The following is a 14962-nucleotide window of genomic DNA, read 5'->3' as shown; positions in this document are numbered from 1 at the left end:
TCATATCTTTGTCAAGCAAATACCAGAAAGATGTACAAATTCATGGTTGGATCACCCTTGGGGTATGTGCTCTGTTTTGGGCCTTGCAGCTCGGGAAGGAGATATTGGTCTGAGAGGGAACATAGATTTATCCAAACTACACCTCGACTCTTTGCAGGAACTGTCATGTTTTGACCCAGTCAACCACTTCATGACTTTAACCTGTGAACTCCTTACTTTCAATTCCCTGTAAATTTCCCATTAAAATTTCTTATGGACTCAAATTCCAGTACCTTTTCAGGTGAAATGTTCCAGGTTCTGACAACTGTCTGTTCATTCAGAAACTGCTGAGGTCCATGTTGACTCTGGGGTTACAAAGGGCTGAATTGAAAGATGAGATGCTGTCCCTGAGCTCCCATTGAGATGCATTGGAACAGTTCAGGAGGCTGAGGGCAGTGTAGGTATGAGCAGACAATGAAAATGACAGGGCTGCACTGTGAGGGCTGCTTGGCTCAATGAGTGGGTTTTAGAGTTGGGTGAAAACAGAGGGAGATGAGACAGGGACAAGCTGAAGCTGAAACTCAGTTTTAGTTCAGGCCATACAGAATTTCGCATGGTCCCAATGGGAACAGCCAATTTGTAAGCGATACTGCGGAGTATTTGTTAACAGTTTTTAAAGTAAAATATATCAGCTTAAGTAAAGATTGGGGCTATTGATTATAATGGACATGTTTGAAGTGAAGGAAGGTTGAAAGCTCTTTTAAATTCTCTTAATGGGAGTAACTAGCTAAATCTAGAGAGACATTGTGACAGGACCCCTCAGACCCGTGGTGGGCTCCTCTTGTACAATGTGGGAAATAAGGGATGCTTCTAGTGTCCCTGACGGCTATGTGTGTAGGAAGTGTGTCCATCTGCGCTCCTGGGAAACTGCTTTTCAGATCTGGAGGTGTGAGTGGACTCACTGTGGACCATCTATGATACTGAGAATATTATGGACAGCACGTTTAGTGAGTTTGTCACACTGCAGGTGAGGGTTACACAGGCACAAAGGGAATGGGTGACCATCACATCAAGTTAAAGGCTCAGCAAGGGAGTGCAGGAGTCCCCATTGATCATCCCCTTCTCAAACAGATATTGTATACTGGTTGGAATTCTGTTGGGGGTGAATGGGTGGGGTGGCCTCTCGGGGAAATCAGCAACAGCCAGGGTCATGACACCACAGATAGCTCTGCTGCACCGAACAGGAGGAAAGACAGTTGCAGGGCTATAGTGACGTGGGATCAATGGTCAGAGTAAGGACAGGTACTTCTGTGGCCATAGACATGAATCAAGGATGGCATGTCACCTCCCTGGTGCTAGGATCTGTAATAGCATGGAGTGGCTACGGTGAGTTCTGCAGCTGGAGGGTAAATAACCAATGGTTGTGGAACACACAGATACCAACGACATCGCGAAACAAAGGGATGAGGGCCTGAAATATGTATAAAGGAAAATCAGAGATATATTAAAATGAAAAGTAATAATGTCAGACTTACACCCAGTGCCATGTGCTCGTGAGAGCAGGAACAAGAGGATAGATCAGCTGGATGTGTGGCTGGAGAAATGGTGTACCAGAGAAGGGTTTAGATTTTCCAGGCACTGCGACCGTTTCTGGGCTAGGTGAGACTTGTACCAGCCTGACTGGTTACCCCTGGGCAGGGCTGGGAGAAATCTCCTGGTGGGGTGATTGCCAGTTCCATTGGTGAGATTGTAACTAGTCTGGCAGGGGGTTGGGAGTTAAAGAGTGGCTTAGATGGGCCAGATTCAGGTCAGGGAATGGGGGATAGAGTATTGGTGATGCAGGCAACAGCTCAGAAAGACAAAGGAAAGGAGAATTAAACAAGGATTGTGTTCTCTTCATCCATCAGTCCTGCCATCCCAGGGGTGAGAGTCAACAAAATATAAAACCATTTAAATGTCGATGACTCTGAGTGCCTCAGCAAAATCGTGCAAATCTGCAATAAAAACAAAAAAAAATTGCTGGAGATCCTCAGCAGGTCTGGCAGCATCTGAAATGGTGATAGTTGCAGGAAACATTGCAGTTTTGAAGACGTTGTATAATGCCATCCCACAACGTCCACTACTCCAGGCAAAATGTCCTCTGCCCCTCCTTATGGGTCACATGTTTCAATACTGGCATCACCCTTATAAATCTTTTCTGGACTTTTTCAGGTTTCCCAACATCTTTCCTATAGCAGGGAGACTAGAATGTAAAGCAGTCTGGGCATTCCAAAAGTGGCTGAGCTGATAAACTGTACAACCGAAACATGATCTCCCAACTCCTATACTCAATGCACTGCCCAATAACAGCTAGCATACCAAACAGCACCTTCACCGACCTGTCTACCTTCAGCCCCACTTTCAAGGCACTATCAAACCACTCTGCACAGTGTATTTGTTCGTCAACACTTCCCAGGAACTTGTTATTATGGCGCTGAGTCCTATCTTCCTGAAATCAGGGAGACTAGAATTGAATGCAGTATTCTAAAACTGGCCTCACCAATGCCCTGTAAAGCCACAACGTGACCTCCTAACTCTTATACTCAATGACAGAATCCATACAGTGTGGAAGCAGCCCATTCAGCCCATGAGACCTTACCAACCATCGGAATAGCATCCCACCTGAACCATGTGACCCAGCATTACCCACAGTTAATCCACCTAACCTGCACCTCTTTGGATTTTTTGAGGAAACCAGAGCGCCCAGAGGATGCCCGTGCAAACACACAGAGGGAGAATGTGCAAACACGACACAGAGTGGAATCGAACCCAGGTCCCTTTATTGATGAGTGCACAGACCAATAAAGGTCAGCTTCGCAAATGCAGTCTTCAGCCAGTCTCCCTGAAACTCTACTTTCCAGGAACTATGCAGTTCTGAGCACTTCAGAGCGATTGAAAGTGAGGAGGAGAAAACAGGAACAGGGTTGAGTTGTAGATCCATAAAATAACTCTCTGTTCCCCCCTCTCTGTTTCCCTCCCCCTCTGTTCCACTCCCCGTTCTCTGATTCTCCCCTGCCTCTGCCTGTCCTCCCCTGCCTCCATCTCTGTCCTCACCTGTGCCACCCCTCTGAATCCCCACATCCTCTCTTTCCCCCCACCCTCAGCCCACCCTCTCTGCCTACTCTCCCCTCCCTCTCACCTAGTTCTGTATACCCCAGCCACAGGGAAAGGACCTTGTCTATTTGCCCTACCCATGACCGGCTGATTTTATAAATCTCTATCAGGTCACCCCTCAGCCTCCGATGCTGCAGGGAAAACAGCCTATCCAACGCTGGCAACATCCTTGTAATTCTTTTCTGACCCCTTTCAAGTTTGAGAACATCCTTCCGATAAGAAGGAGACCAGAATTGCTGGAATATTTCAAAAGTTGCCTAATCAATGTCCTGTACAGCCACAATATGACATCCCAACACCGATACTACATTCTCTGACCAATAAAAGAAAGCATACCAACTGCCTTCTTCACTATCCTATCCACCTGTGACTCTACTTTCGAGGAACTATGAACCTGTATTCCAAGGTCTCTTTGTTTCGCAACACTCCCCAGGAACTTACTATTAACTGTAAATGTCCTGTTAAGGTTTGCTTTCCTAAAATGCAGCATCTCACATTTTTCCAAACTGAACGCCTCAGCCCATTCGCCCATCTGATCCAGATCCCATTGTACTCTGAGGTAATCTTTTTCACTGCCCACTACTCTGCCAATTTTGGTGTCACCTGCAAACATGCTAACAATACCTCTTATGTTCACATTGATATAAATGGCAAACAGTAGTGGATTCAGCACCGATCTTTGTGACATTCCATTGGTCACAGGCCTCCAGCCTGAAAAGCATCACTCCACCACCACTCTCTGTCTTCGACCTTTGAACCAGTTCTATATTCAAATGGTTACTTCTCTCAGTATTCCATGAGATCTAACCTTGCGAACCAATCTCCCATGAGGAACCTTGTCGAACGCCTTACTGAAGTCCGTGAAGATCATGTTCACCTCTCTGCCCTCATCAATCCGCATTGTTCCTTCTTCAGTAAACTCAGTCCAGTTCATGAGACATGATTTCCCACGCAGAAGGCTGTTATTGATATCCAGGACTTAACTCTGTACATTGGGGTCTGTGTCGCCCAGTTAAAGGAGGTAATATTCTGGATAACGTTCACGTACACCAGCTTTGTGTTGTTGACTGTGTACTGGGTCTTGTTAATAACACCAACACAGGTGAGTTCCTTTTGAAAGGCAGTCCCTATATCCCTACCCCCTCCGACCTGCTCTGTCTCCTCCATCCCCACCGTAGACAGTAAGTACGAGGAGCTCATGGAGTTTCCATGTGAGTGAGGTTGAGCAAATCTTCCTTTCTTTCCACCACCCCACTATGAAATGGTGGTAGTGTCCTTTCCTCTGGACCAAGAGGATCGGGTTCAGAGTTTGGTAACAGCAGCTTTGAAGAGGATGATTAGAAAACATGCCCAAGCCACCAGGCCATACTGTCTCCCAGCTGTCCCTGCCTGAGCCTCCAAACAGAACCATCCTGTCGTTTCTCATCTGTCAGACTCTCCCATTACTCAGTTTGTCCAGGATCCCCTCCTGCTGCTGCACTGATCCTGTCCCTCACTGACCTGTCCATCCCCCAGTGTCCTCCACATTCATTCATTGTTTACAATCCCATTATTTCGCGTCCTCCAGCCCCTCCCCCTCCACTCTATTGGGCAGCAGCTGCTGTCAATCACCCAGGCTCCTGTGTGATCGAGAGCATGTTCCGTTGGAAGGGAGATCAGAGCACGGGTGCAGTGCTGGCTAGTTGTTGGCGCGTATGTGCAGGGCAGGTCAGTGCCAGGGAGGGAAGCTGTGGGATTAATCTGTCATTAGCAGCTCCCTTCCTTCTTTCTTCTGAGGACACGACCCAGGGGAATAGCCCTTTGCCTGGTGTCCTGACGAGTGGCCAAAGTATCAATGGGGGAGCATTTTGCAGCAAGTTGTCAGAACTCTTATGAATAGTCAGGATTGTTATGGAAAATGACAAGAATGGGCCTCTAATTGGAGTTCTAATTTGGTTAATTTTAGTTCAACCAGATATGATTTGGCCAGTGTGTGCAGAATGGTTCTCATCACAGAATGGGGGTTCTGGGAGATGGGGGGAGGATTCACCAACACCCTGGAGGCTCCAAGTCAAACTCATTGATTTGGTTCTTAGTCTGCAGACAGCAGCTCGGAAACTGAATTCAAGGCGAGGAGAGAGATTGTGAGAACTGGGTGTGGAGGAAAGGAGGAATGAGATTGGTTTGGATTTCAGTTAAGAAGAGAGAGAAATTGTTAGACTGAGATTTAAAGCTTTGGGGGAACAAGGAAACTACAATTTAATACTATCATTGTCTTATAGAGTTCCATCCTGTATTAACTTGTTTTTTTTTCTGTTGTAGGGTACGGAAAGGGTGGATTTGCAGATGAGAAATTCGAATTGAATTTCATGTTCAGATCTGATAGTTACTTGATCTATGCCGATCTGAATATCATTGGCCTTTTCATCTTGAAGGAAAGGTTTGCATTCTGTCCGTGGGCGAATATTTCAAATGTCAGTGTGACTGGAAAAAGTACTGAGACACAGCCAAGTCCATGTTCACGTGCTTTGTGGCTTTGAATGGAGGCTGGTTGTCAGGATTATCTCCATGGCAACGGCAGTTGAAAAAGTCTAGTTCAATTCAGCACTTTGTGTTTAAACAACACACCCCTCCCCAACACCTCCGTGGCTCAGTCAAGTACTTGACAGGTGTTTCAGTTTCGGTGGGGTTGTCTGTCAGGATTCTCATGTGGAGGAGTCGGTGTTGGAATGGGGTGGACAAAGTTAAAAATCACACGACACTAGGCTATAGTCCAACAGGTTTATTAGGAAGCACTTGCTTTCCAAGCACGATGTAATTTTTAACTTTATCAGGTTCATCTTTATGCTGACAGACTTCTTCAGATAAGTACTTCAACAATTAAATAGGCCATATGTTCACCATGCAATAGGTTTCCTCGAGCAGTGTAAACTGCTATTCTTGCCCTGGGGATAGCTACTCATTTGTAGACCCAGTCAAAATCCCATCAAGCTTTTTGTTGATCTTTAAAGTTTTTCTAATCTCCTAGTTTCTCCTTGGTCTTTGCCAATTTGTATGCCTTCTATTTCAATTTGATAGACTCCCTTAATTCCTTAGATACAAATGGCAGATTACTCCTTTTCCTACAGTCCTTCCTTTTCACTAATATATATAATTTTGCTGTACACTTTGAAAAATTACTGCCTCATCCTGTTGTAGTCTACTTTGTTTAATCACAGGATCTTGGGATTGGACTTAATCTTCCAGTTTGCCATCTGTGTTATAAATTCAACCAGACTTCTCACATATCCTCAAAGTGCCTCTTTGGATTAATCCTAATCTTCTCAGCCAAGGTTTTTTCATGTCCACTTTTTCGCCCTCCTGATTTCCATCAAAGGTAAACTCCTATCTCCCCTATTGTGCGCCAGGGACTCCCTTGATCCCCGTTGCCTGTGCCTGAGCCACGCATCCCTCTTTTTTCCACTCAATGCCTGAATATCTCTTGTCATCCTGGGTTCCCCATTCCTGCCAAACTTTCCCTTCACCGTCACAGGAAATATAGTCCTTGAACTCTAGCTATCTCACGTTTAAAGGCTTCCCACGAGCCAGCGGGCCATTTACCTGCAAACAAATTACTCCAGTCGACCCCTGCAAGCTTCTGTCTAATCCCATCAACAATCCCCTTGTCCCAATTTAGAACTTGAACCTGTGGACCAGTTTTGTCCCTCTCCATAGCTATTTGAAAATTAATAGGACGATGGTCACTGGTCCCAAAGTGCTCCCCCACAGTCACCTCAGTCAACTGTCCTGCTCTGTTTCCCAAGAGTTGTTCGAGTTTTGCCCCTTCCCAAGTAGGACCCTCTACATACTGCTGGAGGAAACTTTCCTGAATTCACTTATCGGATTCCACTCCATCAAATCCCTTCACACTCTGGCAGTCTCAGTCTGTTACAAAAATTAAAATCCACTCTTATGACAACCATATTGCTCCTGCATGTCTCCCTTCTCCCTGCATATTTGTTACTCAATTCACGTTGACTATTTGGAGGCCTATAGTACAACCCCGGTGACATCATCATCCACTTCCTACTTCTTTGCTCCACCCACGAAGCCTCACTGGGTGATTGGTCAGTTATTTTATCTCTGATTACTGCTGTGATAATCCCTTAATCAGAAATTCAACTCCTCCTCCCCTCCTTCCAGCATCCCTGTCCCGCCTAAAGCACCTGTACCTGATGCATGAAGCTGCCAGTCCTGACCCTCGCTTAGCCATGTTTCTATAAAGGCTATATTATCCCAATCCCATGTTCCTATCCACGCCATTAGTTTATTGGTCTTACCTGCCAACCCTCTTGCACAGAAATAAAAGTAGTTTAATCCAACATGCATTCCTTACTCCTTATCATGTTCCAGCCTGACCTGTCTCTTCAATTTATTGTTTCTGATTACTGTATCTCCGACCAGCCTCGTTCTTGCCTCCCTGATCATGAGGGTATCGCTCCTCGCCAATATAGTTTAAATCCTCCCTTGTCGCATGAACAAAATTCGCCAACAAGATACTGGTCCCCTTCCCAGTGCATGCACCACCTGTCCCTCCTGATCAGGTCAACTCTGTCACAGAAAAGACTCCAATGATGTAAAAATCTGAATCTCTCTGCCCCCCACCCCCGCACCAATTCTTTAGTTATCTATTTATCTGCCATATCCTCCTGTTCTTACTTTCATTAGCTCATTACAATGGAAGTAATCAGGAGATTACCACCGTCAAGGTCCTGGTTTTTAACTTTTCTCCCAGTGTTCACTAATCACTCTGTACGACCTCATTCCTACATCTACCCGTGTCATTTGTGCCAACGTGCATAATGATTTCTGGCTGCTCCCCCTCCCCCTTGAGAATATTCTACAGCCGCTCGGAGACATCCTGGACCCTGGAACCTGGGCAGTAACTCAACATTCTGGATTCCCATTTGAGGCCACAGGATCTCCGATCTGTCCCTCTAACAATCGACTCTTCTGTCTCTAAGGTCCTGTTAACTGTTACCCTTTCCAACTGTGCCCCAGAGTCAATGGTAGTGCCACCAACCTGGCGACTGCTGCTTTCCCCTGGAATGTATTTCCCCTGAACAGTATCCAAAACGGTGTAATTGTTTTCATGGGGAATTGCCACAGGGGATTCCTGCATTCTCTGCCTACTCCGTTTGCCATTCCAGCTGGTTGCCAACTTCCTCTCTGTCTTGAACACAACAGGGAGCAAGGACTCCTGTTGGATTAAATTGCCCTTATTTAAATGCATCAGGACAGATAGGTAAGCCTGATGTACTCATAGCATGGATCTTAACGCGGGACTGGGATATTATACTCATTACAGAAACATGATTGGGGCGAGTCTTGGGTGTGACCACAACAGGAAAGCTCTTATCTATGAAGTTCTCAATATCTCAGATGATCCTGAGTGCATCCAGCTCCAGCTCTCGAACACGGTCTCCCAGGAGTTGCAGCTGGGTGCATTTTCCACACGTGTAGTTACCAGGGACTGTGGGAATTTCCCTGAGCTCCCCACATCCCGTAGGAGGAACGTTCAACAGTCCTAACTGCCATCTCCATTGCTGCAAGACTAAAGTTGAAAGGTCTTTATTTGATCTTGCCTGTAGTTTTCGCTGAGCTGCTGCTGTCCAAAACCTCTTGAGCCAAACATTACTCCTGACTCTGCTACGAACCGCATGTCTCTCTACCCCTTCACATTTAGTTTTGGTTTGGGAAGGAGGGAGACACTGCAGTGATGTAGTATTTGGGCATTAAGCACTCCTTGACACCTGGCCACTAACTACCTGCTCTCCATCCAAGATCACTGATTGGCCTTGGAAGATGTCTTACTAAGATTTTCCTTCTGGTAGTGCTAACTGCGCTGATGCTAATCTTCACCCCGACAGAAAATCTGCGTTGTCACAGTCCCTTGGTCCTTTCTGTCTAAGAGTACTGCATTTATTAATTCCTTGAATCCATTGACTGCATTCCAAACTGTGTCTCACTCCACAGCGAGCGAGGTTGATGTTCCAGTGAATACAAGGCTATTGTAAAAATGATACAATTCGACATAGGGACAACAATATGTCTATCCCCTTACTGAGTCTGCTTTTCCACTCAATTCGGTGAGATCGATTTTGATAATTCCCCCCATTCCACTTGTCTATATTTTCCCCATAAACCTTGTATGAAAATCAGTCTGCCTCAATCCTAAAGATATTTAATGAGCCAGCCTCAACAGCCCGAAGAATTTTCGAAAATGATTTCCCTCTCACTGATGTGAGACTTGGTGGTCTTTAACCCCATGCGGTATTTCTAGCACTCTGTTTGAAAGTTGTATGAATATTAGATGTTATCCTGTCCTATCACACCTTCTCTGTGGCCAAAGGCAAAACAAAAATGAAAAGTTAAGAGACTGTAATCTCCTCACGTCAGCCTAAGATACAGCTCATTCTGGTCTGTGCATTTGCCTACTCTTTATCCCGCAAAAACTTCCAATTCATTGCCAGCTTCTGTATCAATTCACTCAAGGATCACACGGTCACTCTCCTTGAATCCAGGAACTCCTTCTTCAAACTGAAGATCGGAAGAAAGTCAGTGTTTAACATATTCTCCGTGCACAGACTGCCCCCTTGTTCCCGAATACTCCCCATTCTCTCCCACATTATCCTCTTCCCCTTAATAACCCGAAAGAATGTCTTTGAATTCTTGCTCATCTCAACCCTCGAATGTTTTAACTCCCCGCCACCACTTCTGCTCTTCTACTGACTTTTTAAGTTTAGCCCTACACTTTCTATATTATTTTCGGACCTCCGTTGACCTGCTCACTTTGTAACTGCTTTAAGCTTCTTTTTCCTTTTTAATTCTGTTCGGAAATGTGTCGACACCTGAGTTTCTCTGGGCTTGTATTCCTGAAATTCATCTTTGGTGCAACATGCTGGGCCGACACTGTCATCAATTACATTTTGCTCAAGTGACCCCCTAACTCGAGCCCCACGCTGTTCTGTTACAGTTGCACCCAGAAGCATCAGCACTTTGGCCAAATCCTGTCAAATCTTTTCATAAAATCGGTCTCCCAAATCCAAAAAGCTTTTATTTTTCAAACAATTTCGGGTCTTTTCCTTAGCAAACTCAAGACATTGGAGACACGGTCACTGGTCCTTTCATGCTCAACCCAACCCTGCCTGCAACATCTGACTGGCTTCGTTCCCCACGGTGAGGCCCAGCACAGCCCCGCCCATTGTTGTATCTGCTGCACGTTGACATAAGAAGCTCCCTGCAATAAATTTCAAGGCATCTGTCCGCTCTTAAAAATGTTATCACTGCCCGAATGAATGTTTGGAATTGAAATGCCTGAATATAATGATCCTATTGTTGTATCAGCACACCTCAGTAAATTGGTTCTATATCAGCTCCTGTACTTTCTTTTGTTTGGGAGTCTATAATATATCCCCAGCGGTGTGTCTTCATGGTTTTGATCCTGAGCTCTAACCACCAAGCCGCATTAGATCATTTTTACTGCAGTAACTAACTCCACAATAGTAATGCAACCCCACTTCCTCTTTTACCACCTCTCCTGTCGTGCCTATTGATCTTGTACCACAGGATATTGAGTTGTCAGCTCTGACCTCCCTCAAACACATCTCTGTGAAGGCAAAAATGTCACACTTCCCGATTTCACCTCATTCCGTTATCACATCTGTTTATCCGATATTCCCAGCATTAAAGTAAACGACATCCAGCCTGGAATATAACACCTAGAATACTCTATAATGCGGAGTTCTTTAGTCATTCATTGTTTGTTCTCACGCTGCCCAATTCATGAACAAAAACTGTAACTCTGGGAATGAATTGTAATTTGTCTTTTAATAAATGTATTCATCAAATGCAACTTCCCAGAATTAAACAGTCAGCTTCACATGCAATGGGTTTCTGCTGATTAATTCCCTGTGCAGTGTGCAGAGGGGAGAGCTCTAAGTAATGGAGAAAGTGAGAACTGCAGGTACTGGGGATCAGAGTCGAAACGTGTGGCGCTGGCAAAGCACAGCCAGTGCGGCAGCATCTGAGGAACAGGAGAGTCAAAGCTTTGGGCATCAGCAGTTCATCAGGATCTGCAGTTCTCACTTTCTCCATGACTTAGTTCACGAAAGTTGCATTTGATGAATTCAAAGGAGGATGAGAGATGACTTGATAGAGGTGTATAAGATGACGAGAGGCAAAGATAGAGTGGATAGCCAGATACTTTTTCCCATGGTGCAAATATCTATCATGAGGGAGAAAAACCTAAAGGTAAGTGGAGGAAGGTTGAATGGAGATGTCAGAGGTAGGTTCCTTTCACAGAGAATGGTGGATGGTTGGAATGTACTGCTGGCAACTGTAGTAGAGTCAGCTGCATTGGGGATATATTAAGAGATCATTGGATAGGCAATTGAATGATAGCATAATGAAGGGTATGTAGGTTAGTCTGATGTTAGAGTAGGATAAAGAGTCAGCAGGACGTCAAGGCCAAAGGGTCTACACTGTACTGTTCTATGTTTCACTCAGCATGTGGATTCTTTTCAATTGTTGAATGTGTGAGGGAGTGATGTGTGTGAGATCAGGACGCTCTGTAGGGGCGTTAGGCCAAGACGTCCACTTCTGGGGTTCATTCTTACAGTCACCTGAGTACTAGTGCAATATGTGTGTGATGACCTACACCAGACAGAATCCGTCAAGTTCTGTTATTAAGGTGATTCTGGACCTGTCATTTGCTGCTGTGTTCTTCAGATAGATTTTGTTGGTTGACCCATGTATTAATTTTTCTCCATCAACAGAGATGTACAATTTTGTACAATTGTATACTGGTGAATGTGAAGGTGACATTTATTGAACACGGTTTTGGAGCTTTCTTTGAGAGACACAATGTGCTGCAGAATACTGTCACCTTGTTAACATCTTTACCCAGTGTCTGGTCCAGATAGCTTGGAGTCTGGGAGGCAGGCCAGATATCATCACCATAATTAACTTGTGCGATGTGATTCTGACACTCCATGTCCATTCATCTGCCCGCAGTCAAGGCTCAGACCGAAGATGGAGTCGAAATAATTTGTTGTGAAATAATGTTTGAATGACTGCCGTGACCCAGGTGGAAGCTCTCTGGATTCATTTAAGAGCAGACAAATGTCTTACCCAGTATGACAGGCAGCTGTGACTGAATTCAAATCTTTTAAAGTCTTTTTTCAATGTAGGTTATGATTGCAATCTGATCTGAAAAAATCAGATATTTGCTATGTTCGTGAATTGTGATTCACAAAAGTGTGAAATATTATTATTCAACCAAACAATAATTGCATCACCTCTGAAAACAATTAGTACCATAAATATAACACCAACCTAAAATATACTTACATGCCAACATTTTATGATACAAAAATAAAGATTGTATGTTTTATTTAATACCAAACAAAGAACATGTTATCTGACTATAGTGCTGATCACAATTACATGCTTTTGCATACATGAACATCAAGTAACCACAAAAATACATCATCCTCTCTCTAGTATTCTCACAAACGGATGAGTAAGAACATCACTTCAACTGGGATAACACATCCATCCTAGGACAAACCAAATAGAGGCACGCACGAGAATTCCTAGAAGCATGACATTTCAACCTGAAGTCTATCAACAAAAACACCGAGTTAGACCTCAACTATCACCCCTGAGAAAAGGAGCAGGATGTGACTTCACCACAGGAAATGACATGACCAACTCAAAGAAACTCAAACATATAAATAGAAAGCAGGAATATTCAGCGTTGGTTCCCCTGAGGCCCACTGAAGATGAAGATGGTAAAACATCTCGAAATGAACCTCCCAGCTCAGCAAAGAAGCCTACATCCAAAACTTCAACCTGAGCTACAAATCTTCTCAAAACTCGCTACAATTACATACTCATTGTCAGTATTCAAATGAATACATCGTTGCTCCAACATTTGGAAAGTCGTTGGCGTCTGAATGATTGTATTTTTCGAGTGAGAAAACGATTGAACAGTCATATAGAAATTGCGTTCTTACATATTTATACATAATCGATCAGTTTAATTTCTCACTGAATGTGCGAGCTTCAGTTCTTTTCCAACAATTGAAAAATGACAATAATTCAGTATGAACAGAGAATATTAGATTAAATAAATGATTTGTGTTATTAAATTGAAGTGAACAACAATTTGAAACCTTGTAATTTTCAGAATGAATGGTATTAATGTGAAATGTGAAAAAGAATGAAGAACATATCCATGTGAGTGAACAGTCAGACATATTCGAAAGAGTTTTGTGGCAAAGCAAAGGAAATATTTGTTTTATCTTTTGGGATACAAAATTTAAAATATTCGTGTGCTGAGTACTAATTAGACTTCATCATCAAGCTGAACTTGCAATACTTGCATTATAAATGGTTATGCTGCAGCAAAATGATCAGATATTTGCCAACATTTACAGCTGGAAATAATCTGATACTGGCTTTGACTTGCATCTGTACATGGTAGAGTACAGAACTTTAATGTACACAAGGAGGCTATTTGGCCACTGTGTATGCATCAGCTTGTGAAATGTCTCCCAAATCCTCCCATTTGCCACCTCTATCACTGTTGCCCTTTAATTTCAGAACGTTCAAATATATATCCAGTTCCCTCTTGAGTCTTCTTTAAAAATCTCCCAGGTAGGGCATTCCAAATCCTAACAACTCTCTCAGTAAACAGCTTTTGCCTTATCTCACTCCAAGGTCTTGTGCCGATGATCTTGAAAATGGGATGCTGTAAAGCCAGCTAAGAGAAACGAAGTATTCTTATTTTACCCTTTTTTTCATAATTTTGATCACTGCAATAAGTTCACATCTTCGTCTGTTCTGATCAATCAGGAGTAATTTCATTACTCTAATTTCTCGCATCCTACCTTTAACTAATTTCTTCATTCCACTTATCATTCTGATTATTTATAAGGTTCCAGGTATTCTTCTTCAAAGTTATGAAGGGTGTGTGTGTTTGTGTATGTGAGAGAGAGAGAGAGAGAGAGAGAGACAAAAAAAAACAATTCTCTGTAATATATGAATTACACCCAGTGCCTCGTGTAAAAGAGGTAAGGATTAAGTAACGATTAACATATGGTAAAAGAGCTAGTTCAGGGGCGACGGTTTCAGATTTCTGGATCATTGGGCCCTCTTCCAGGACAGGTGGGGGCTTTAAGAAATGGAGAGATTGCATCTTAACTGGATGAGCACCAACAACCTAGTGGGGAGGTTTTCTCGTGCAAATTGGGTGGATTTAAACTAATAAACCAGAAGGCTGGGAAACAAAGCAGCAGGTCAGGAACAGAGCAGAATGTAGAGGTGAGTAGGACATCAGGCACGGCCAGTCTCATAACCATGCTGCGAGAAGGAATCAAATCAGTCCAAAATGTGAGTTGGAGATTGGAATAAATGATAGAGATGTATGTCAGTGATTAGCAAATGAAGATGGAATGTATGGGGTTCATGAAGGAGTGAGGTGTTTGAGATCAGGAAGCTCGTACTCAAACAACGGGGAAAAATAAATCGAAAAAGACTTATTTAAAATCCTTAGGCCTAAAAGCACACAGTATTTGGAATAAAATTGATGAGCTGGCAGTAGGTACTGAGATAAATGGGTATGGCCTGGTAAGGATGATTGAAACATGGTTACAGGAAGATCAGGACTGGACAGTGAACTGCCCATGGGTACTCGGGATTCCGAAAGGATCGACATGAAGGTAAAGGAGGTGGAATTGGGGTATTGGTTAAGGATGATATCAAGGCTATATTAAGAAATGATATTGGCACAAGGGAACAAATTAAA

The 14962-nt window shown here is 43.7% G+C and overlaps 1 long non-coding RNA gene across 1 annotated transcript in view; it reads left to right on the top strand.

Annotated features, from left to right (window-relative positions):
* LOC140471633 (uncharacterized) overlaps positions 1-7174 on the top strand; it is a 36507-nt gene extending 29333 nt beyond the window's left edge. Inside the window, exon 3 of the long non-coding RNA XR_011957120.1 lies at positions 5434-7174. This is a non-coding gene — a long non-coding RNA (uncharacterized lncRNA). The remainder of the gene's footprint in view (positions 1-5433) is intronic.
* The last annotated feature ends 7788 nt before the right edge of the window (positions 7175-14962 follow it).

This window comes from Chiloscyllium punctatum, unplaced genomic scaffold, assembly GCF_047496795.1.
Source record: "Chiloscyllium punctatum isolate Juve2018m unplaced genomic scaffold, sChiPun1.3 scaffold_134, whole genome shotgun sequence".
NCBI lineage: Eukaryota > Metazoa > Chordata > Chondrichthyes > Orectolobiformes > Hemiscylliidae > Chiloscyllium > Chiloscyllium punctatum.
This window is presented reverse-complemented; position numbering and strand designations above follow the sequence as displayed.